Below are 24,276 nucleotides of genomic sequence, written 5' to 3' on the forward strand. Positions count from 1 at the left end.
CACTCAATGGCTGGCTGTCTAAGTGGTGTCCGCAAAATAATATAGAATTCATAGACAATTGGAAAAGTTTTTGGGGCAGACCTGACCTGTTGAAAAGAGATGGTATTCATCCCTCCTGGGATGGTGCTGCTCTTCTCTCTAGTAATATGGCATATATTCTTAGAGCTCAACCATGACAATCTGGGGCTCAGGTCAGGAAGCAGACAGACTGGCTAAACCGACCGTCTGCTAGCGGCCTCACGTCACCCAGGTCAGATAAATCCCATCACATAGAGACTCTTTCACCTAGATATCATCATATAGAGACTGTGTCTGTTTCCCGAATTAGGTAATACAAAAAATTCCAAACCCATCTAAGGGTAAAAATGTAATTGATGTTCAACAAATAGAAAACAGATATAATACAAACTAGAAAAAAAAATTGATGAGACAAACTTTAAGTTGGCTTGTAAAAGACAAACCAGAGAGTTTAAACAAGTTTAAAGTAGTTTGAAGTTTGATAGATGGATTAGTTAGAAAGAAAGAATATTTAGAAAGAAAGAAAACGATTAGTTAGAAAGATAGATAAATAATAGATAGATAGAAAGATTAGTTTCAATGAAAGAAAGATTAGAAAGAAAGAAAGAAAGATTAGTTAGAAAGAAAGAAAGAAAGATAGATTAGGTAGAAAGAAAGAAAGATTAGTAAGAAAGAAAGAAAGAAAGAAAGATTGATTAGGTAGAAAGAAAGAAAGAAAGAAAGAAAGATAGATTAGGTAGAAAGAAAGAAAGATTAGTAAGAAAGAAAGAACGAAAGATTAGTAAGAAAGAAAAAAAGATTAGTAAGAAAAAAAGAAAGATTAGAAAGAAAGAAATGTTAGAAAGAAAGAAAGAAACATTATTTAGAAAGGTAGAAAGAAAGAAAGATTAGCTAGAAAGAAAGAGAAAAAAGAAAGAAAGATTTGTTAGAAAGAAAGAAAATGTTGTTAGTTAGAAAGAAAGACAGATTAATTAGAAAGAAAGATAGATTAGTTAGTAAGAAAGAAAGATTAGTTAGAAGAAAAAAAGATTAGTTAGAAGAAAAAAAGATTAGTTAGAAAGAAAAGAAAGAAATAAAGATATATTAGTTAGAAAGAAAGACAGATTAGTTAGAAAGAAAAATTAGTTAGAAGAAAAAAGATTAGTTAGAAAGAAAGAAAGATAGATTAGTTTGAAAGAAAGATTAGTTAGAAAGAAAGAAAAAAGAAAGATTAGAAAGAAAGAAAAAAAAAGATTAGGTAGAAAGAAAGAGAGATTAGAAAGAAAGACAGAAAGATTAGTTAGAAAGAAAGAAAGAGAGAAAGCTAGAACGAAAGAAAGAAATTAGTTAGAAAGAAAGAAAGAAAGATTAGTTAGAAAGAAAGATAGATTAGTTAGAAAGAAAGATAGATTAGTTAGTAAGAAAGAAAGATTAGTTAGAAGAAAAAAAGATTAGTTAGAAGAAAAAAAGATTAGTTAGAAAGAAAAGAAATAAATAAAGATATATTAGTTAGAAAGAAAGACAGATTAGCTAGAAAGAAAGATTAGTTAGAAGAAAAAAGATTAGTTAGAAAGAAAGAAAGATAGATTAGTTTGAAAGAAAGATTAGTTAGAAAGAAAGAAAGAAAAAAGAAAGATTAGAAAGAAAGAAAAAAAAGATTAGGTAGAAAGAAAGAGAGATTAGTTAGAAAGAAAGAAAGAAAGATTAGTTAGAAAGAAAGAGAGAAAGCTAGAACGAAAGAAAGAAATTAGTTAGAAAGAAAGAAAGAAAGATTTGTTAGAAAGAAAGATAGATTAGTTAGAAAGAAAGATATATTAGTTAGAAAGAAAGAAAGAAAGAAAGACAGATTAGTTAGAAAGAAAGAAAGATATATTAGTTAGAAAGAAAGATTAGTTAGAAAGAAAGAAAGAAAAAAGAAAGAAAGATTAGAAAGAAAGAAAAAAGAAAGATTTGGTAGAAAGAAAGAGAGATTAGTTTGAAAGAAAGAAAGAAAGAGAGAAAGATAGAACGAAAGAAAGAAAAATTAGTTAGAAAGAAAGAAAGATTAGTTAGAAAGAAAGATTAGTTAAAAAGAAAAAAAGATTAGTTAGAAGAAAAAAAGATTAGTTAGAAGAAAAAAAGATTAGTTAGAAAGAAAAGAAAGAAAGATATATTAGTTAGGACGAAAGAAAGATTAGTAAGGAAAAAAGAAAGAAAGATTATTTAGAAAGGTAGAAAGAAAGAAAGATTAGTAAGAAAGAAAGAGAAAACAAAGAAAGATTTGTTAGAAAGAAAGAAAGATTAATTAGTTAGAAAGAAAGAAAGAAAGATTAGTTAGAAAGAAAGAAAGATTAGTAAGAAAGAAAGAAAGAACGAAAGATTAGTAAGAAAGAAAGAAAGAAAAAAGAAAGAAAGATTAGTAAGAAAGAAAGAAAGACTAGAAAGATAGAATGAAAGAAAAAAGAAAGATTAGTAAGAAAGAAAGAAAAAATAGAAAGACATATTAGGTAGAAAGAAAGAGAGATTAGTTAGAAAGAAAGAAAGATAAGTTAGAAAGAAAGATTAGTTAGAAAGAAAGAAAGAAAGATTAGTTAGAAAGAAAGAAAGATTAGTTAGAAGAAAAAAGATTAGTTAGAAAGAAAAGAAAGAAAGAAAGAAAGATTAGTTAGAAAGAAAGAAAGACAGATTAGTTAGAAAGAAAGAAAGATTAGTTAGAAAGAAAGAAAGAAAGATTAATTAGAAAGAAAGAAAGATAGATTAGTTAGAAAGAAAGAAAGATAGATTAGTTTGAAAGAAAGAAAGGTTAGTTAAAAAGAAAGAAAGAAAGATTAGTTAAAAAGAAAGAAAGATTAGTTAGAAACAAAAAAGGATTGGTCAGAAAGAAAGAAAAAAGATTAGTTAGAAAGAAAGAAAGAAAGAAAGATTTGTTAGAAAGAAAAAAGAAAGATTAGTTAAAAGAAAGATTAGTTAGAAAGATAGATTAGTTAGAAAGAAAGATTCGTTAGAAAGAAAAAAAGAAAGATTAGTTAAAAGAAAGAAAGATAGATTAGATCAAAAGAAAGAAAGAAAGAAAGATTAGTTAGAAAGAAAGAAATATTAGTTAGACAGAAAGAAAGATTAGTTAGAAAAAAAGAAAGACAGAAAGAAAGAAAGATTAGTTAGAAAGAAAGAAAGATTAGGTAGAAAAAAAGAAAGATTAGTTAGAAAGAAAAAAGATTTGTTAGAAAGAAAGATTAGTTAGAAAGAAAGAAAGAAAGAAAGAAAGAAAGAAAGATTAGTTAGAAAAAAAGAAAGATTAGTTAGAAAGAACGAAGATTAGTTAGAAAGAAAGAAAGAAAGATTAGTTAGAAAGAAAGAAAGAAAGAAAGAAAGAAAGAAAGATTAGTTAGAAAGAAAGAAAGAAAGAAAGAAAGAAAGATTAGTTAGAAAGAAAAAAGATTTGTCAGAAAGAAAAAAGATTTGTTAGAAAGAAAGATTAGTTAGAAAGAAAGATTAGTTAGAAAAAAGAAAGATTAGTTAGAAAGAATGAAGATTAGTTAGAAAGAAAGAAAGATTAGTTAGAAAAAAGAAAGAAAGAGTAGGTAGAAAGAAAGAGAAAGAAAGAAAGAATGAATACAAAGAAAGATTAGTAAGAAAGAAAAAAGGAAGATTAGTTTGAAAGAAATATCTATCTATCTTAGTTAGAAAGAAAGAAAGATAGATTAGTTAGAAAGAAAGATATATTAGTTAGAAAGGAATAAAGATTAGTTAGAAAGAAAGAAAGAGTAGTTAGTTAGAAAGAAAGAAAGAATAAAGAAAGATAGATTAGTTAAAAAAGAAAGATAGATTTGTTAGAAAGAAAGAAAGATAGATTAGTTAAAAAACAAAGAAAGATGCATTAATTAGAAAGAAAGATTAGTTAGAAAGAAATTAAGAAAGACAGATTAGTTAGAAAGAAAGAAAGACAGATCAGTTAGAAAGAAAGAAAGAAAGATTGAGTTAGAAAGAAAGAAAGATTAGTTTGAAAGAAAGAAAGATTAGTTAAAAAGAAAGAAAGATTAGTTAGAAACAAAAAAGGATTAGTCAGAAAGAAAGAAAGAAAGATTGAGTTAGAAAGAAAGAAAGATTAGTTTGAAAGAAAGAAAGATTAGTTAAAAAGAAAGAAAGATTAGTTAGAAACAAAAAAGGATTAGTCAGAAAGAAAGAAAAAAGATTTGTTAGAAAGAAAAAAGAAAGATTAGTTAAAAGAAAGATTCGTTAGAAAGAAAAAAAGAAAGATTAGTTAAAAGAAAGAAAGATAGATTAGATAGAAAGAAAGATTAGTTAGAAAGAAAGAAAGATTAGTTAGAAAGAAAGAAAGATTAGTTTGAAAGAAAGATTAGTTAGAAAGAAAGATTAGTTAGAAAGAAAGAAAGATTAGTTAGAAAGAAAGAAAGATTAGTTTCAAAGAAAGATTAGTTAGAAAGAAAGATTAGTTAGAAAGAAAGAAAGATTAGTTAAAAGAAAGAAAGATTAGTTAAAAGAAAGAAAGATTAATTAGAAAGATAGATTAGTTAGAAAGAAAGAAAAAAGATTAGTTAGAAAGAAAGAAAGATAATATATATATATATATATATATATATATATATATATATATATATATATATTTATTAACAGATAGATAGTTAGAAAGATTAGATAGATAGATAGATAGATAGATAGATAGATAGATAGATAGATAGATAGATAGATAGATAGATTTTTAAAATATTGCTAATTACTTATAAAGCACTAAATGGTTTAGCTCCGCAGTACTTGAGCGAGCTCTTAACACATTATAGTCCTTCACGTCTATTGCGATTTCAAAACTCCGGCCAGTTGATAATACCTAGAATATCTAAATCGACTGCTGGCGGTAGATCCTTTTCCTATTTAGCAGCAAAACTTTGGAACAGTCTTCCTACCATTGTCCGGGAAGCAGACACACTCTGTCAGTTTAAATCTAGACTAAAAACACATCTCTTTGACCTAGCATACACATAATACATTATAGACTTCTATTATTCAATTTTGGCTGCATAGTTTAGTTCAGCCGGAACTGGGAACACTCCACATAAATCCTGATGTACTCGTTACATTATAAGAAGGATGGCGTCTACGCTAATATTAGTCTCTCTGTTTATCTGACGTTTGTCACAGTCCGCCGGATCCAGGCCGTATCCAGATCTGATGATGGACCTGCGCCTGGACACGACGACGACACAGCAGTCCTGAAGTGTCTGCCAGTCCTCTTCCCTGTTCCTGAAGTCCGCCGGATCCAGATCAGATGGTGGACCTGCACCTGGACCCATCCATGACGCATCCCTCATCCGCCCTGTGAAGGCCTCATCGACACGACAGCCATTGGCACTGATCCTCAACAAACCCGTCTCCATACCGGCGTGATGACTCCGACTTCCAACCAGATGGAACTAAATAAATATTCTATATATTATTATCATGTTATCACTGTGAAGCTGCTTTGATACAATCTGTATCTCACACACACACACACACACACACACACACACACACACACACACACACACACACACACACACACACACACACACTCTCTCTCTTTCACTCTCTCACACACTCAATCTCACTCACAAACACACACACACTCTCTTTCACTCTCTCTCTCTCTCACTCACAATCTCTCACACACAGACACACACACACACGCTCACTCATTCTCACACACTCACTCAATCTCACTCACACACACACAATCTCACTCACACACACACAATCTCTCACACACACAGACACACACAGACACACACACACACACACACACACACACACACACACACACACACACACACACACACACACGCTCACTCATTCTCACACACTCACTCAATCTCACTTACACACACACAATCTCTCACACACACAGACACACACACTGTTGAGCTGAATCTCAGGAGTGACTATGAAAGAACTTCACTTCCCAGAGTGCACCAGCAGCAAACCGGCTGCTTGTCACCTGATTATAATTGTCACTGATTTGGAGCACCTGAAAAAGCATGGAGGTTCTCAGTCAGTCAGAAAAAAACAAACTTCAGAGAGAAGAGGCTCCAAGTTCACTCGTAGGTTCAGTCCAAAGACGCCAATGGTCTGTAATATGTTTATTTACTTTCATGGTGTTTGTGCTTAATATGTTTGAGCTATGTTTAACTGCTGTGTAGATGTTAAGTAACACATTGCAGCATTTCCTTCATTTATTTTGTGTTTGTGCTAAAATAATATTAGATTGAGTTTGAAAAAATTAAGAGCATAAGATAAATAGGGATGGTATAAAGTTAAAAGTGGTAAAATGTTAACTTTACAAACATATTTGGAAGATTAATGAAATCATTTCTTTATTCCATCTAAAAGGCTTAAGTGGTTAATTAATTTAAAATGCATTAATGTTTGAATAAAATTGTAACTTTTGTTCTCTGTCTTTAAAGGTTTACAACCTAATTTGCTGAACAGCACAATCAACTGACAAACCAAAAGAAAAAGAAAAGTGATTGAGTTGGAAATTTGAGTTGTCCTTGTGTCCTTTGGAAGTCGAAAAAGAGTAGGACTTGACAGTTGTAAACCACGCGGAGCGGCCTGGCCCTGAGGATAAACGGCTTCAGGTCCAGAAATAAGCTGTTGATGCAGAGGAAGTCAAGATGGCGGAAGATGTCCTGGGGAAGTCGGTCCAGCAACTCAAAAAGGAGAGGACCACTGCAAAAAGCAGCTTCACCAGACAAGCCAACTTCATTTCAAGAGGAGCAAGCAGGATGCTTCAAATGGAGTTAAAAGAGGAATTCACAAGGCTTTCAGACTGTTTCAGAAAGATGCTCGATGCCAATGATGACTACAGGATTGGACTGGAGGCTGACATTAAGATTGAGGATAAGGAAGCAAGTCTTGATGAACAGCAAGAGGCTGACATTGACAAATCTGTAATTGAAGGTGAGACAAAGTTGATGGAAGTAAGAGGCATTGTTCAAACAAACCTGTGGTCGAGGTATGGAAGGAATGAACTTCTTGAGGCAATCCTGGAAGCAGAGAAAGCCAATGATAAAGCAGCTGATGTACCTGTGGAAAGTGCCAATTTAGAGGGCTATGAAGTGCACCTTGCTCTCTTGGACAAGAGAATAAAAGAGGCCATCTCAGCAATGTCAACATGGGAGAGATGGATCCCTGTAGAATTAAAGGATGAATTAGATGGAAGAGTCAAGGACGTAAGAGCATCTTACTACAGGCTTGAGTTAAGGAAAGCTGAATTTGCCACTGTACGGACGATCAATGGGCAAGGCACAGGAGCGAGACTACCCCAACCGGCAACATCCACACCAATAGTGAGAATCAAGCCAACCTCTCTACCTATCTTCAATGGAAGCAAGAGAGAATATCACAGATGGAGGAAAGACTGGGAAAGCCTGCAAAAGCAGGGAGAGCCATCCGGTTCAACTGAAGTTAAGAAAATTCAACTCTTGGAGAGTGTGGATGACAAAATCTCAAAAGATCTCAGACTTTCAACCTACACCACTGCCAATGACATGTTCAGAGTCCTGGAGAACAGATATGGAAATAAGTCAACTATCACAGTGGAAATCCTTGAAGAGCTGGAGAAGATGCCACATGTGAAAGGGAACCAGCCAAGAAAGGTAATTGACCTCATACAGTCAGTAGAGAAGGCCCTAGCGGATCTCACAGAGTTAGGAAACTCTGGAGCCATAAATAACCCACTGGTAATTAAAACCATTGAAAGCAAGTTGCCTGACTTTATTAAGAGAGATTGGGTGATGTTCATGGTTGAGCCCAGAAACAATGTCACACCAGACAACCACTTTATCATGCTCTTGAAGTTCCTGAAAAGCCAAGAAGAGATACTAGAGAGACTTGAACAGCTCAGAACTGTGAAGAAGGTGGAAAAATCAGATCGATCAGAAAAGAGGTATGACAGAAGGATTGCCTCAACAAAAACCACAAAGAAAGAAGAGCTTGATGAGGTATGTGGTGTCTGTGGTGATAGTGGGCACAACAACAAAATCTTCTTCTGTAGAAAGTTAAAAAAACTTAAGCTACCTGAAAAGACAGCTGTATTGAGAAAGCTGGGAGCATGCAGAAAATGTCTCGGATGCCATGAGAAGGATGGTTACTGCAGAGACACTTTCCTATGCAGAAATAAAGACTGTAAAAGGGAAGGTGGTGCCCCAGACCACCATTTTTTCCTCTGCCCAAAAGAAGTCAAAAGAGGGGAAGAGAGAATGAGTGGAAGAGACCGCAAAGGTAAAAGCAAACTAACAGAGGAACAGGAGGAAATCTTGTCTGAACTCTCCCCAGAAATGGCAGATCGATGCAGAAAGGCTTTCACCAACACCAACAAAACCGCAGTGACACTCGATGCTTCAGACCAGTCTGAGCTACTGCAGAGGAATAGGCTCTCTGAACTTCCTGTCATCATGATGCTGATGCAAGTCACTGCAAACGCAGGGCAGAAGATTGGGACTTTAATTGACCTTGCTTCAGACACAAACTACATTACCCATAAGGCTGCTGAAAGACTGAGGTTAAGACATGAGAAGATAACTTTAGTTGTGCATGGGGTTGGTGGTATGACCATGGAGGTGAACACACAAAGGTATCTACTCAAAGTCAGAGTCAAGACACCTAAAGGAACGGAGAGAGCTCATGAAATGGTCTGCTACGGCTTGGATGAAATTGCCAGAGTGCATCGAGTAATTGAACCTGAGAAGTTGAGAAAATTCTTCCCAGAAGTCAAACTTAAAGAATTGGAAAGGCCAGAAGAGGTTGAACTTCTCATTAGCCACCGAGAGGGAAGACTCGCTCCTCAGAGGATAAAAATCATCGGAGACCTCGTCTTGTGGGAGGGACCATTGGGGAAGACAGTGGGTGGAGCACATCCCGACTTATTTGAAGAAGTGGAGGTTGCAGTATATGAGTCCAAAACACACTTCCATGAGGACAGCAGCAGTTAAATATCAAGAAATCACAAGTCCAACAATGGACACAGCCCAGTTACAGCAGGAGGATGTGGCTCAGACCAAATTTACAGCTGCCAGTAACCGTGAGTTCCTTGAGTGGTGGCACTGGGACAGCATCGGGGCTGCATGTGAGCCAAGATGTGGAGGATGCCGATGTGGAAACTGTCCACCAGGAGGAAAAGAAATGACCCTGGCAGAAGAGAGGGAGCTGGAGATCATTGAAGGAGGTCTCACCTATAAGAAGGGGGATTCTCACACACCAGCTCCACATTGGGATGCAAAGTATCCTTGGACAGTAGATCCAGCCTCTCTCCCAAACAACAAAGGTGCAGTCCAGGCTTGTTTCTTAAGGATGGAAAAGCAACTAAGCAGAGAGCCAGACTGGAAAGTCGCATATGCTACCCAGATCCATGAAATGGTCGAACGAGGCGCAGCCATAAAACTCACCAACAAAATCATGGACGAGTGGAACGGACCAGTGTGGTACGTAAGCCACCTGGTGGCGCCAAACCCTCATTCGGTGACAACACCAGTTCGTATTGTATGGAATAGTAGCCAGAAATACAAAGGCGTGAGTATGAATGATCTTCTTCTGAAGGGACCAGACGTTCTCAACCCTATCAGAGCTGTCCTGCTGAGGTTCAGAGAAGGGACGTATGCATCTCTAGGAGACATCAGAAAGATGTACAACTCTGTATGGTTGGAGGAGCGTGAGATGCATCTTCACAGGTTCCTCTGGAGGGACAGCCCAGATGAAGAGATAAGTGAATATGCAGTTACCAGAGTCAACATTGGGGACAGACCTGCTGGTTGCATTGCTCAGCTGGCTATGAGGGAAACAGCACGCCTGCCCAACTTTCTTCACTTGGAGGAAGAGCGCAGAGTCATTGAAGAGGACAGTTATGTGGATGACCTCTTAACCTCCCAAAATGACCTAAATAAACTTGACAAAATCACAGCAAATGTTGAAGAGATCTTGAAAGCTGGAGGTTTCTTCCTCAAACCATGGGTCCGGTCAGGGCAAAGTGGGAGGCAAGGAATGGAGACTGAGGTTCTAACAGAGACACAATGTAAAACCTTAATTCTTCCAAATCAAATGAAGGACGAAGACAACAAAGCCTTGGGTATTGGCTACCAAATGGATGAAGACAAGCTCTACATGTTAACCTCAGTTAACTTTTCCAAAAGGAAGAAGAAAATGAGAGTTGGAAAAGATCTTCTCAAGGAGGAGGTGAGAACTGGGACACCTAATCCTCTGACTAGGAGGGCTCTCTTAAGCCAAGTGGCTGGACTGTACGACCCAATTGGCTTAGTTACACCTGCCAAACAGAAGGGAGCAATTCTTGTTAGAAAAGCATTCCAAGAGGGAGGGGGTGGGAAACTAACCCAAGATACCTGGGACCAACCTCTCTCAGAAAGCCTCAGAGAAGAAGCCATACAACTTTTTGAAGAATATGTGCAGCTTGGACAGATGAGATTCCACAGGAGCCTCACACCAGCTGGCTGGAAAGGGAAACCTTGGGGCATCACATTCTCTGATGGAAGTGACAAAACCTATGGAGCTGTGATGTACTTAAGATGGGAGACAAGTCAAGGCACTGTAGTTCGATTCGTTGAATCAAAAGCCAAACTGACACCCCTGGATCAAAAGGGAGAAGCTGTAAAAGCTGAGATCTGTGGTGCTGTTTTTGCAGCCAGGATCAGGAAGTATGTGGAAAAGCATGCACGAATGAAGATCGAGAGATGGTTCCATCTACTTGACAGTCAAACAGTCTTGGGAGCCATTCAAAGAGCCAGTTATGGGTACAAAACCTTCTTTGCAAATAGAGTGGGTGAAATCCAGAAGGCTGGACTTGTGCAAGACTGGTGGTGGATCCGTGGAGATCTAAACATAGCTGACATCATAACAAGAGGGGGCGCTCCTGGAGATTTGAAGGAGAATTCCATATGGCAAAATGGACCAGAGTTCCTGAAGTGGCCCGTGGAGAAATGGCCTATAAAATCAGCTGGAGAGGTTGCAGCTCAAGCCAGAGAAAGTGTAAACAAGCTCCAGAGGAAGGCATTCACAGGTGCATTAACAAGAGCTCAAGCAAGGAGTCAGCAGAAAGAAGACCTACAAGGCACCCAGGAAAGTCCAAAGAGTGAAGCTCAAGAGGGAATACCTGTGGTAAACCCAACTCTTCTTCTAGGAAGGAAGCCCACTGGCTGGGTTAAAGACCTTGTGGAAGTAAGAAGATTCAGTAGTCTGTTCAAACTGGTGAGAGTCGTTGCCTGGGTTTGTCTAGCTGCCAAGCAGTGGCTGAAGAGGAAGTGCCGGGCCCTTAAACAGTTAAAGTGGGAGGTAAAATCACCCAAGCAAGCTGTGCTGACTATCAAAGAACACGAAGATGCGCTCAAAGACCTCTTCCTCGCAGCTCAAAAAGGTACAGTTTTTTCAGACACAACTCTGAACAGACTGGTAGTATACAAAGATGTGAACTCTGGACTGCTAGTTTGTGGAGGCAGAATTCAGACGTTCAATGAAGATAAGACAGCAGTGCCAGTTTTACCATTTGAAGCATGGGTGTCCACACTGCTGGCACAAGAATCCCACAAAGCAAACCACGAGGGAGTGGCAGGAACCCTTCTCCGGATGAGGAAGAAAGCCTGGGTAATAAAAGGCCGTAGACTTGCAAAGAAAATGGTTGACAGCTGTGTGGTCTGCAGGAAAAACAAGGCAAAACAGTGTCAACAAATCATGGCTGACCTGCCTCTAGAGCGAACAGGCCCAGCTGCACCTTTTGAATTCACCACCATGGACTTGTTCGGCCCTTATGAAGTGAAAGATGAGGTCAAGAAGAGAACTAGACTCAGAGTATGGGGAATAGTCTTCTGCTGCATGGCTTCCCGAGCCATACACACTGAAGTGGTGAGTGACATGTCATCTGAAGGATTCCTGCTAGCCTATCAAAGGTTCACTTCACTGAGAGGACACCCCAGGAAACTCTGGTCAGACCCTGGCACTAACTTTGTGGGAGCCAGACCTGCACTGGAGAAGCTTCATAGATTCCTAAACCGACTAGACAAGTCTGAACTTGAAGATACAGCTGCCAAGCATGGTACAGAATGGTCGTGGAAGATCCACCCTGCAGACTTTCCCCATAGGAATGGTGCAGCAGAGGCAGCAGTCAAAGTAGTGAAGCAGGCGTTGAGCAACCTTGGTGGAGATGCTGTTTTCACATGGGGAGAATTTCAAACTTTTCTCTTCATGGCAGCCAACCTTGCAAATGAGAGACCCATCGATGCAAGAACTCAAAGCAGAGAAGACTGTGTAGAGTACATCACCCCAAATTCTCTGCTTTTAGGACGTGCCAATGCAAAGGGAGACCCTGGAGATTTCCAGTTTAATGGCTACCCTTACAAAAGGCTTAAACATATTCAAGCAGAGGTAAGCAATTTCTGGAAGAAGTGGAGCCAATTGGCTGGACCTAATCTGTTCATAAGAAGCAAATGGCACACCAAAGAGCGAAATGTTGCTATTGGAGATGTGGTCTGGGTGGCTGATCAAAACGCCCTGAGGGGACAGTACAAGCTGGCTAGAGTGGTCAGTGTAAATGCTGACAGCAAAGGCATTGTAAGAGATGCATTTGTAAAAACTTTTCCTAGCTATCCTGTTCACATCACAAGAGCTAACAGTGAAAGAACTAAGAAGCTTCAAACCAAAATCCCAGCCACAATTCTTCATAGGGATGTCAGACGCCTTGTCATTCTACTTCCCACTGAAGAACAAGCAGAGGTGTGAAGGGCTTGTGTGACCTCTGGATTTGAAAAAACTAGGAGCTCAAGTGGGAGGTGTTGAGCTGAATCTCAGGAGTGACTATGAAAGAACTTCACTTCCCAGAGTGCACCAGCAGCAAACCAGCTGCTTGTCACCTGATTATAATTGTCACTGATTTGGAGCACCTGAAAAAGCATGGAGGTTCTCAGGCCCTGTCCACACGGACACGGGTATTTTTATAACCGTGACTTTTTTTACGCGGTTCGGCCGTTCGTCCACACGAAAACGCACTGAAACCGAACATTTGTGAAAACCCCTGCCAGGGTGAGGATTTTCAGAAACGCCGGTTACAGTGTTGTCGTGTAGACAGTGAAACCGGGGTTTTTGCCTTGCGACGTCAGAGTGTGCGCCGTTATCAGCTGTGTTTGACGTCAGATTTGCACTTCTGATTGGCCAACGTGGCTTTAGGGTTAAGGTTTATATCTCCGCCTGCTGGCGTGGCATGCTCTTGACCGCGCTTGATTGTGTGTTTTTACGTTTTCATGTAGACGGAGACCGAGCATGTGTGGACGGGATTTTTTTTAAAAACGCTGTAGGAAAAACTCCGGTTATAAAAATACCCGTGTCCGTGTGGACATGGCCTCAGTCAGTCAGAAAAAAACAAACTTCAGAGAGAGAGAAGAGGCTCCAAGTTCACTCGTAGGTTCAGTCCAAAGACGCCAATGGTCTGTAATATGTTTATTTACTTTCATGGTGTTTGTGCTTTATATGTTTGAGCTATGTTTAACTGCTGTGTAGATGTTAAGTAACACATTGCAGCATTTCCTTCGTTTTTTTTGTGTTTGTGCTAAAATAATATTAGATTGAGTTTGAAAAAATTAAGAGCATAAGATAAATAGGGATGGTATAAAGTTAAAAGTGGTAAAATGTTAACTTTACAAACATATTTGGAAGATTAATGAAATCATTTCTTTATTCCATCTAAAAGGCTTAAGTGGTTAATTAATTTAAAATGCATTAATGTTTGAATAAAATTGTAACTTTTGTTCTCTGTCTTTAAAGGTTTACAACCTAATTTGCTGAACAGCACAATCAACTGACAAACCAAAAGAAAAAGAAAAGTGATTGAGTTGGAAATTTGAGTTGTCCTTGTGTCCTTTGGAAGTCGAAAAAGAGTAGGACTTGACACACACACACACACACACACACACACACACACACTCACTCAATCTCACTCACACACACACACACACAATCTCTCTCTCACACACACCAAGATCCTGGGTCAGGAGCGGAGCGGTGTGATTTTAAATAGTCAAAATTTGTCAAAAAATAGTAAAAAAAAGTCAAAGCTTCATAAAACAATAATTCTACAGTAAAAACTGCTCAAAATTTGGATTTCATTAGAGGAACAGCTGTCCTATAACGGTATAATGTCCATTTTAACGCACCCTCTGAGGCGGGTGAGAAACAGCGCCGCGAAATGGGCGGAAAATGCAATAGGCGGATCTTTGTGCTTTGTGTAATGTGCCAAGTTCAAAGCTTCATAAAACAATTATTCCACAGTAAAAACTGCTTAAAATGTGGATTTCGTTAGAGTAGTAGCTGTGCTATAACGGGATAATGCCCACTTTAACGCACCCTCTGAGGCTGCGGAGAAAGAGCGCCGCGAAATGTGCAGAAAATGCAATAGGCGGATTCATTTTCCACTAGATCAATATATGCTCTATTAATACGTTTAGTCTGATTTAACGCACCCTTACATGTGGCTGAGAAATGCAGAATTTGTTCATTCTTTTCTAACAGAGCTTGGTGCGAGCAATGTTATACACACAGGGTTCTTAAGGAAGCGTCGCGTCATTTAAAGGGGAGGTCCGCGCGTCAATAAGTAACAAACGAATAGATAACTGGATTCAGCCTCATTCGCGGAATCCAGGCATAAAAACGGAATTTACTGTACAACGCGGAAATTCACGGAATTGTCATATCTTGGATGAAAAGTAGGTCAGTAAATTTAAATAAAATCGCGATATAGACTAGTGTATGTGAATATTCGCATAAAGAGGAATCATGTTCTGCGTGTCTCTAAATGAACACGTGGTTTCATTTACCACACACTCACACACACACTGAGGCATGCATGACGCTCGCGATGTTTTCAGCCTATATGAGGACATTGATGCATGAACTTTATCCACACAGCCGCTCTGAGAGTCACTTCAGCAGCATTTTAGCTTGATTTGAGAAAAACTATCGTCAAATCATAAAAACACAGAGACTCAAAGGTCTACACGGCAACCCGTCAAAATAAAAGGTTGGTTTAACCTTTGAAGAAAGTTTTGCTTAAATCATTACATTTTAAATCATTGGTTATTACAATGAAATTAAACCATTAAAATGGAATCAAGAAAACAAAAAGAAAAGAAAATTTGGTAAATTCTTTTTTTTTTTTTATCATAGTTCCCTAAATTTAATTAATTTTAATAGATGAATTTTAAAATTTTATAAGTTTCATGGTTTCAATTAATTAGACATGAATTAATTAAAAATGTCTATTAATACTTTTTTATTACAAAAATTGAATGTATCCATTAAAATGGAAGTCCAAAAATATTAAACCGTAAAAAAACAGAATACAGAAAAATTAAAAATAATAATAATTTGGAATGTGAAAAAAAAAAATATCATAGGGCCCTACAACCAGCTTTTAGGTGCATTACCAGCACATTCTGCTCCGGATGTGGACCTCACGTACCAATCTCAATCCTTGACGTGAGAAATTTGCTTAATGGAAAGACGCACACACTCTCGACACCTGGTTTTGTTATAGTTTTATATAGTTATATATATAGTTATGTTTTTTTCTTTTCTTTTTTTTACAAATTGGTTTGGAACAGTTTGTGAATAAACAATTGAACTGATAAATTATGCCTGCCTATCTGTTTGACTGACATGATGTTTAGAAATGATACAAATGAAAAAATAAATAAATAGCTTAGATGTAGTAAGCTACTTTTGCCATATTGCTGTAGCTTAGCTTGCTACATTTCCCAGGGAGGTAACGTTAGCTTCAGTGTAGTGAAGCTGAATTTAATGTAGAGTAACTACTAGCTTAGCTCACTAAACTTTTCAAGTAGCTTGCCCAACACTGGATATATATGATATATGTGTATGATAATGATATAACTACGTATAGAGATGGAATCGATATCATTACGAGGAACGATATCATTGGAATCACAAAGATTTAGCTGATGAACAAAGAAAACATTGACAGCCAATCAGAATCCACCCGACTTTACAAAGCATGAGGATTTAAAGCGACAAATGACAGAACTTACCATTATAGTTATCATTCTTGGTGTGAACGGGTCTTAAATAATTGCAGAAATTTATGGGCCAGATTTACTCAACCAGGCAGATTATAGCGTGAGAGCGCAATTCCTAAAAGATGGGAGTGGAAAGATCTGTGCATGACCTACTATAATTTTCATAATGACCAACGCAATAAACCAGACGCTAGTTTGAGCTGCTCTTGGTTTAAGATATGCTTTTTTGGGGGCAGTAAATAATGGTGCAAATACCAGTAAATTGATCAGCGCAAACCTTAGTAAATCACATTGCATGATTCTTTAAATACTCTCTTCCCATAATGCATCTGAAAGGGGTCTACAGTTAGGTGGGTGTGGTCTACAGTTGGGTGGGTGTGGTCTACAGTTGGGTGGGTGTGGTCTACAGTTGGGTGGGTGTGGTCTACAGTTAGGTGGGTGTGGCCTACTGTTAGTCAATGGTGATTCTGATTGGTCCAGTTACATCAACAGTTTCTGTTACAAGAACTAAACCAAGCAGTCTAAGGAGGCCGAATGCATACCACTCTGTTTTATTTTGCTTGAAAACTATTAACATAAAAGTTAATTAATCACATTAATAAATACTATAATATAATATGATTATCGCCATTGACTACCATACATATTTTTTCCGAAATAAGGTCCCATGAGCCGGAAGTGGAGGGGCGGGACTTAGGCTCTCTATACTGGTAGAACATCGCATGGCTGGAAAGACCGCTCAGCCAATGAGATTCGATGACCAGAAGTAACTTGTATAAATATAATAAAACTGTTAGCTCCTGTCCTAGATTCTGATTGGTCAATAGCGGTTTTATTCACGATAAAGCACAACTATAACCCCTTCACCCAACGGTTCTGTGTATTACTGCGTAACACCCGTAGCAACAAACATATGTTTATTCTTATTTGATGAAAAACATAAGAACTATTTTCCCTGCAGAAAGAAGGCATTTATTGATTTACTTTATGAAAGTAGGATTGATATATATTTTTGGCTTTTATAACATGGACTTATTCACCATGCAACCTTTAATGCTTTATCTATTTGATAATTTATTGCTTACTCAAAACATGATTGAATATGATAGGTGTAAAGTTAACGGTTTAATTAGTTGCTTATACAAAAAATACCTTTTGGATTTTAGCTTGCAAATCCACATCATCTATGGTTGGTGACATTCCCATTACAGATGCAATCGAATAAAGTTGATGAAAAGAATGAAGAAAAAGATGTTATGTGGACGTCTAAGACAGGTGCAGGAAATTGACATGATCTAGCCCACTAAACATAGACGTGCAGATCATGTCTATATTGGGTCCGTCGGTCCATGACCAATTCTGGACATTTATTTAACGTCCAACTAGGTCCACAGTTTGGACGTCCAACCATGACCCAACTTGGACGTCATATTGACATTCAACATTTGACCTTTGAAATGGGTCATTTTTTGGACGTCTATGACAGGTGCAGGAAATTTACATGATTAATATATAATATTTTTTATTTACAAATATCAACATTGTTGTTATCAACATGATTAATACATATGAATACAGATTATTAATAATTATTTAAGATCGTTTTCCAAAAAAAATTTGATTGTCTCACTGGAGATGCAGTTTAATATAGTTTTCCTGTGGCTCAAACAGTAGAGCATCGTTGCTTGCAACGCAAGATCATGGGTTCGATTCCCAGGGAAAGCAAGTCCTGATAGGAATATAAATGTGGACCGAAACTGGACGTCCAAAAATGTCATAGAAAAGATGTCACTCCGACGCCACATTGCGCAGTGGGTAACAAGTTAGTATCTGTCTTCTCTGAAAGCTGGAGTGGAAAAGTGACAATTATTACAAGGTTGTAAAAACAAATGTGTGATTGAAAAACGTCAAATTAAATGGAGTCCAGAGCAAGGTTTTCCCTTCCACCGGAGCAGTGCAGATTTTTCAATCGCTTCCATGAGCAAGCTGAGGAACTCTCTCCTAGGGCCTCCCAAACCCACAGCCTCCTCAATGTCCACATTCTTCAGAGAATCGGACAGAAATTATTTTAAAAGGATCGTAGGATTTTCGTCTGAATGCTCAATCTAAATGCACCATCTAGTACATTTTCTTTGATTAATGTTGAATCTGCAGCTTTAATTGTAGTTTATTTCTTGCCAGAGGAGTGTCCGGGGTGGCACTGGACACCCTGACGAAGTTCTTTTTCACTTAAGAAAAATTAATAATATATTGCTGTGATATGTATGTCAGATAATAAAAATACCCTAGTTCACTGTATGTATTTGTTCATGTTTTATTAAGGGATAAGTCTGAAGCACACCATAAAACAATTATATAAATTCATACAGGGCTAGTATGAATTGCAGCTGTATAGATACACACCCAGGTATCGGATCAGTACTCGGTATCGGCCGATACCCAGAGTCCCGGTATCGGGAAGGGAAAAAGGCTATCGGAACATCTCTACTTCATTTCACAAGTTTTCTTTCTACCGTTTGCTGAAGATGAACGAGATGATCAGGAGTGTCTGAGGATTGCTCTGATCGGGAAGACAGGAAGTGGGAAGAGTGCCACAGGAAACAGTATTCTGGGAAGAGATGAGTTTGTATAAATAATAAATAAATATTGAAATGTATTTCCATGTTGTCACCTGGACCTCATGTGTTCATCATTGTGTTGAGTTTGGGGAGATGTACAAGAGAGAAGATGGACACAGTAGATCTGAGAAAGAAGATCTTTAGTCCAAGAGCTGCTCAGTTCTGCATCGTTCTGTTCCCTGGAGGAGATAACCTGAATAATAAGCCAATAGAAAAAGATGTCAGTGAAAGTAACAGATTCCTGGTTCAGAGAAATGGGATTTAGTGTTTTAGCAATTCAGGAAAACTGTAACCACAAATCCAAATGTTCAACTAAACTCACAAAACCAATGACTCAATGCTTTGATCATACACACACCAGTCAATAAAATAAGCACCACAGATTATCCATTAGACAACAGATTAGAAAACAGCATCCAGAACATTACAGAAAACAATAATATTGTATGCAGTAAACAATTTTTTTTTGCAATTAAATAAAAAGTCTAGTAATTGCAACTGATAAGGTGAACATATTGTATTCTGTATGCACTGCAAGTATAGTATTTGACTGAATATTGAATAGTAGGCCTATTGAATGTCTATATATTCAGCACTTGTCACAAATCTCTTAGCATTTTTAAATCTTACCTTAAAATTCATTTTTTAAGGTAGCTTGTAATTGAATATTTGCATAAAGCTTTCATTGTGTCCACATTTGATTATAGCTATGGCTGATTTAGAAAGTTATGTGCGGTGTATTATTAAAGTTAAATAAAGTAGCAGAGGCTATTATTAACAAACCGGGAATGCTTTGATGGCTAATTCGGAAAAGCACGAGATATTCCACATCATTTTTCTCCCATTTAAACAGGAGTTTCAGGAACAGACAATGTCTCATATTTCATAGAAATACTTTATCATATATTCAAATGCAGCAAAAACGGCAATCTGCTTTTGTATATGCCTAAATATAAAATCAGTTTACAGAAACATCCTCTGATGCACAACCTTGGACACATCATCAGTGTTGTTTCCAGGAGTCACTGGGTGTTTCGGGTCTTACAACATACACCCTCGTCCAGGCGACCCGACCGAGGCTGATCAGACCCCTGTCACGGGTGGTTGTGGAAAGGAGAGCGAGGACTCAAATGCAGAGAATGAATGTTTAATGAAAAGTAGAAAATAAATCCAGAGTATAACAAAACAAAGCAGGTAACGGAACAGGTCAAGAATCAGAACACATGTAGACATCATACACTCAAAAAAATAAAACGTTGGATTTACTTAAAAAAACTTCGTCAAGTGGGTTCCACATAGCTTTGTTAAGTAATCTCAACAAACAAAATGTAAGTTGGATTTACTAAAAAAGTCTGTGTAAAGTTGACAATTTAAATGTTGTATGAACTAAAGGAATCCTAGTAAAGTGACAATTACATATACATGTTATGTTTTATGAACAAAAGAAATCCTAGTAGAGTCACTATTACATATACATGTTATGTTGTATGAACTAAAGAAATCCTAGTAAAGTCACTATTACATATACATAATGTTATGTTGTATGAACTAAAGAAATCCTAGTAAAGTCAATATTACATATACATAATGTTATGTTGTATGAACTAAAGATATCCTATTAAAGTCACTATTAAATATACTTAATGTTATGCTAAATTTACGAACATTTACTTCGCAATAAACATTTAAGGATTTCAGTTGCTTTGTAATTACAAGCCATACAAGTGTTCAAGAAAAACATTAAATAATCAGACAACTATTTACAACTAAATCGTTTTTTTTATTTGCAATACAAACGAGTCTCGAACTTGTTTTTTTCCCAACAAATTCTACAAGTGAGGATGACAACTCGTGTCGTGCTACAGAACTTAACTCTTATCAAAAGGAATATTCTGCCATGTTTTTTATACAAAAAAATAAACACAAAAACAATATTGTTTTTCAAAAAGCAGCATTGTACTGGAATTAAACTAAACAACAGTTAATTATTCCATAAGTTTGTTTTTCAGTACCTGAATTTTGTGGGAAAGTTTGCTTGCATCAAGTTCCATTACCACCTTTTGAAGAAACTCAAATGTGTACTTGAGATCACATGGATAGCTCAGATTCAAGCTATATATTACTCCCAAGAGGAGAGCACAAGCCTTGGTGACATCTCCAAGCTGCTGAAGCACTTTCACTCCTTCAACAAGGATCCCAACATCCAATGGTGGTTGTTCAGGTTCTGCACCTTCAACTCTGACAATGAAAATTCCAATGACTGTATTAGCCATGTCTCTCTCAGCTTTCTCCAAGTCATTGTCCTAAAACAAACAACAAAAGTTAATCAGTTTTAAAACATGAAACTTATTTTGACAACAACACTTCTTAGATTAATATCATAATGAATAGAATAGCTTTAAAAAATGACAGTCACTTAAAGGGCATCCTACACTGTATATGTGCCAAGCGTAATTTTTTTTATATGCGTTTTAGATCACATACATGCTCCCTCTTTTCTGTTTATTCTAACTACAGGAAACATGCAGAAAAACACTATCTTATAAACCACTAACCATACCGACGAACGGGTCCTTAATTTTGGCTTCAATTAATTTAAGTGTGTAGTTTTATGTTTTATTTTAATATTAGTTTAAATAAAAATACAACTTAAAGTTTAGAACCAAACTGCCTTATGTTGTGTTTGCAATTGTGCACTGAAAATTACCAAATAGCACCACCTATTAACCCAGAGTCCCACCAGCACCAATACCAGTTTATTATTATTTTTGATCATGGGCGATTAAATTGTCTCCACAATCTGCTTTTAAATAAATATCGTAGTATCATGCAACTATAAGTACATTCTATCAGTTGCAGTTCTGGCGCCTCTGTCCCAACATTCTGTACAACATGACGTACATTCACATCACATGTTAATGCAGAGGTAGTGTAACACTCACGGGACACTGCAGTTCACAAAGGTTCATTATTTGCATGTGCTTTAAAGACTTACCGGCTAAACATTTAATTTGCGTACTGATGCTCTGTTCTAACATTTTCTGAGTGCGTACACCCGGAGCTCAAAGGCTTTAAAAACCTGACAAACAGCACCTGGATACTGGACTACGTTATCTTTCGAGTCTTATTGCGCTAATACTGTCAAATACACTTAAGGTTTACATAAACACAGTTGGTTATGTCTAAAATGAATGCAAAGATTCGCAAAGAGTCCTTCAAGGAATAGGTAACCAAAAATGCGAATTCTTTCATTATTTACTCACCCTAAAGTTGTTTCAAACCTTTTTTTTTTTTTTTTTTTGTGCTGAACAGAAAGGAAGATATTTTGAAGAATGTGGCTAACCAAACAGTTGCTGGTCCCCATTGACTTCTAGAGTAGGAAAAAATATACAATGGAAGTCACTGGGGACCAGCAACAGTTTCGTTAGTCATATTCTTCAAAATAACTTTTATTTTCAACAGAAGAAAGACAATTATACAGGTTTAAAACAACTTGAGAGAATAAATGATAACAATTTTCATTTTGGGAGAAATATCCCTTCAATGTTAATACAACAAACAAAAAAACCACACAAGGCGAAAATCACTCACTCCTCTTGACTGAGAACTTTAATAGTAGCTTTAAAGGGATAGTTCACTTTGAAATTAATTTTTGATATGTTTTAGCTTACCTCAAGGACATCCAAGATGTAGGTGTCTTTGTTTCCACAGTATTTTCAATTTTGACATTTTTGGGTCAAACCGTTCTTGTCTGTCAGTCATATAATGCAGGTCTATGGGGTCCTCCTCAAAGAGCATGCACAGAGAAGTCCAAATTAAACATGATTTAATGACTCGTAAATGTAAGTACACATTGATGGCCTAAGACACGAAACGAGCGGTTTGTGTGAGAAAACGAACAGTATTTATATCGTTTTTACCTCTTGTTAAAAGCCATGTTAAAAGCCATGTCCAACTGATCTGAATCAGATGTCCAACTGAACCGAACTGAACCATGTCCAACGTTCCGCCGGAAGTGATCGCTTACGCGTGTACTAATTATCAGACTGTCTCTGTATTGTTTCCCTCCATTGTACCGAAACTTAGTTTTTTGTCTTCTTAATACACATTACAAAATTACAATTTTCTAGGCCGATCCCAATTAAATTATGACTATCCCTAACTCCAGTTTGAGATATCAACAACGCCATTCTGACTAGTCATAATTTAAATGTAAGATTGTATGTTTGGTAATTTAACCTAAATTAATTTTAAATTTATGTGCTGTATTTCAGATCAATATATTTGTTTTCCTTCATTTTAATCAACACTAACTTTATTCTCATCTAAATTATAAATAACTTATTTCTGTATAAAATAAAAAATCCCGAATAATCCAGATCAACCAGAGCGCACTATTCCTACAACATCATCAGTGCTGAAGCGGAACTACCAGAGCCGTTCGGGAGATAGCGAGCAGATGCAGCATATGTGTTGTAACGAGGCAAGGTCAGGCCAGGGGGATCCATTTGCAGCTTTTTATTAAGAAAGGTCAAGACAGGCAGGGTGAGCAATGGCAAACAGGGCAGAACAGAAAAGGCAGAGACAAACCAGGTTGACAGGCAAAGGGCAAAGACCTCCAGATAAATACTGGGCTTCTGGATTTACACATTTAAGTGCTGCAAAACAGATTGACCTATGACATCCTATGACATTAAAAATGATTCTAAATTTAAATTATTTCATATATGTGGCTATTGTGATTCACGATCATAGGCCCTGTCCAAAATGGTACACTTCATATGAATTTTCGGTCTTGTGTACTTATTTCATGTGTCCGTTAAATCCATGAGACCGTAGGGCGACAGTGAAAGCGGGGTTACGTTTTTTGCACGTTGTGCACAGTAACCCTAAAGGCACCGGGGTGGCAGTGCCACCGGTTTGTTTATATATATATATATATATATAAATATAGCTGCGAGCAGCGATGAAGGGCCAAAGCCGGCGGCACCGCCACTCCGGTGCCTTTAGGTAACTAAAGGCACCGGGGTTGCGGTGCCACCGGCTTGGGCCCGTAATCGCTGCTCGCAGCTATATTTATTATTATTATTATTATTCTAACGACTATTCGGGCACTTTTGGGGCCCTTAACATGCTCAAAAACTCTTGAAACTTTGCACACGGGTCAGAACCCGCGGCCATCAGGGCCGGGCTGAAGCTGGTACCCGGGCGTGGCAGGGGGGCTCGACAGCGCCCCCTGGAACAGGGTCCGAAAACTTGGTCCATAAATCAAACAGGCTTTACCCGATTTGCTTCAAACTTGATGTGTATAATGTAGACACACGCCAGATTTAGACCTGTGAAAGGATTGTTGATATCTTAGATGCTGTTGCCGTGACAACGCATCAAACTTTAATATTCTTTTTGGATACTTTTGAGATTCTTAGCGCACTTTTGGGGCCCTTAACATGCTCAAAAACTCTTGAAACTTTGCACACGGGTCAGAAACCACGGCCATCAGGGCCGGGCTGAAGCTGGTACCCGGGCGTGGCAGGGGGGCTCGACAGCGCCCCCTGGAACGGGGTCCGAAAACTTGGTCCATAAATCAAACAGGCTTTACCCGA

This window comes from Rhinichthys klamathensis, unplaced genomic scaffold (genome assembly GCF_029890125.1).
Source record: "Rhinichthys klamathensis goyatoka isolate OS25496 unplaced genomic scaffold, OSU_Roscu_1.1 h1tg000264l_1, whole genome shotgun sequence".
Classification (NCBI taxonomy): Eukaryota; Metazoa; Chordata; class Actinopteri; order Cypriniformes; family Leuciscidae; genus Rhinichthys; species Rhinichthys klamathensis.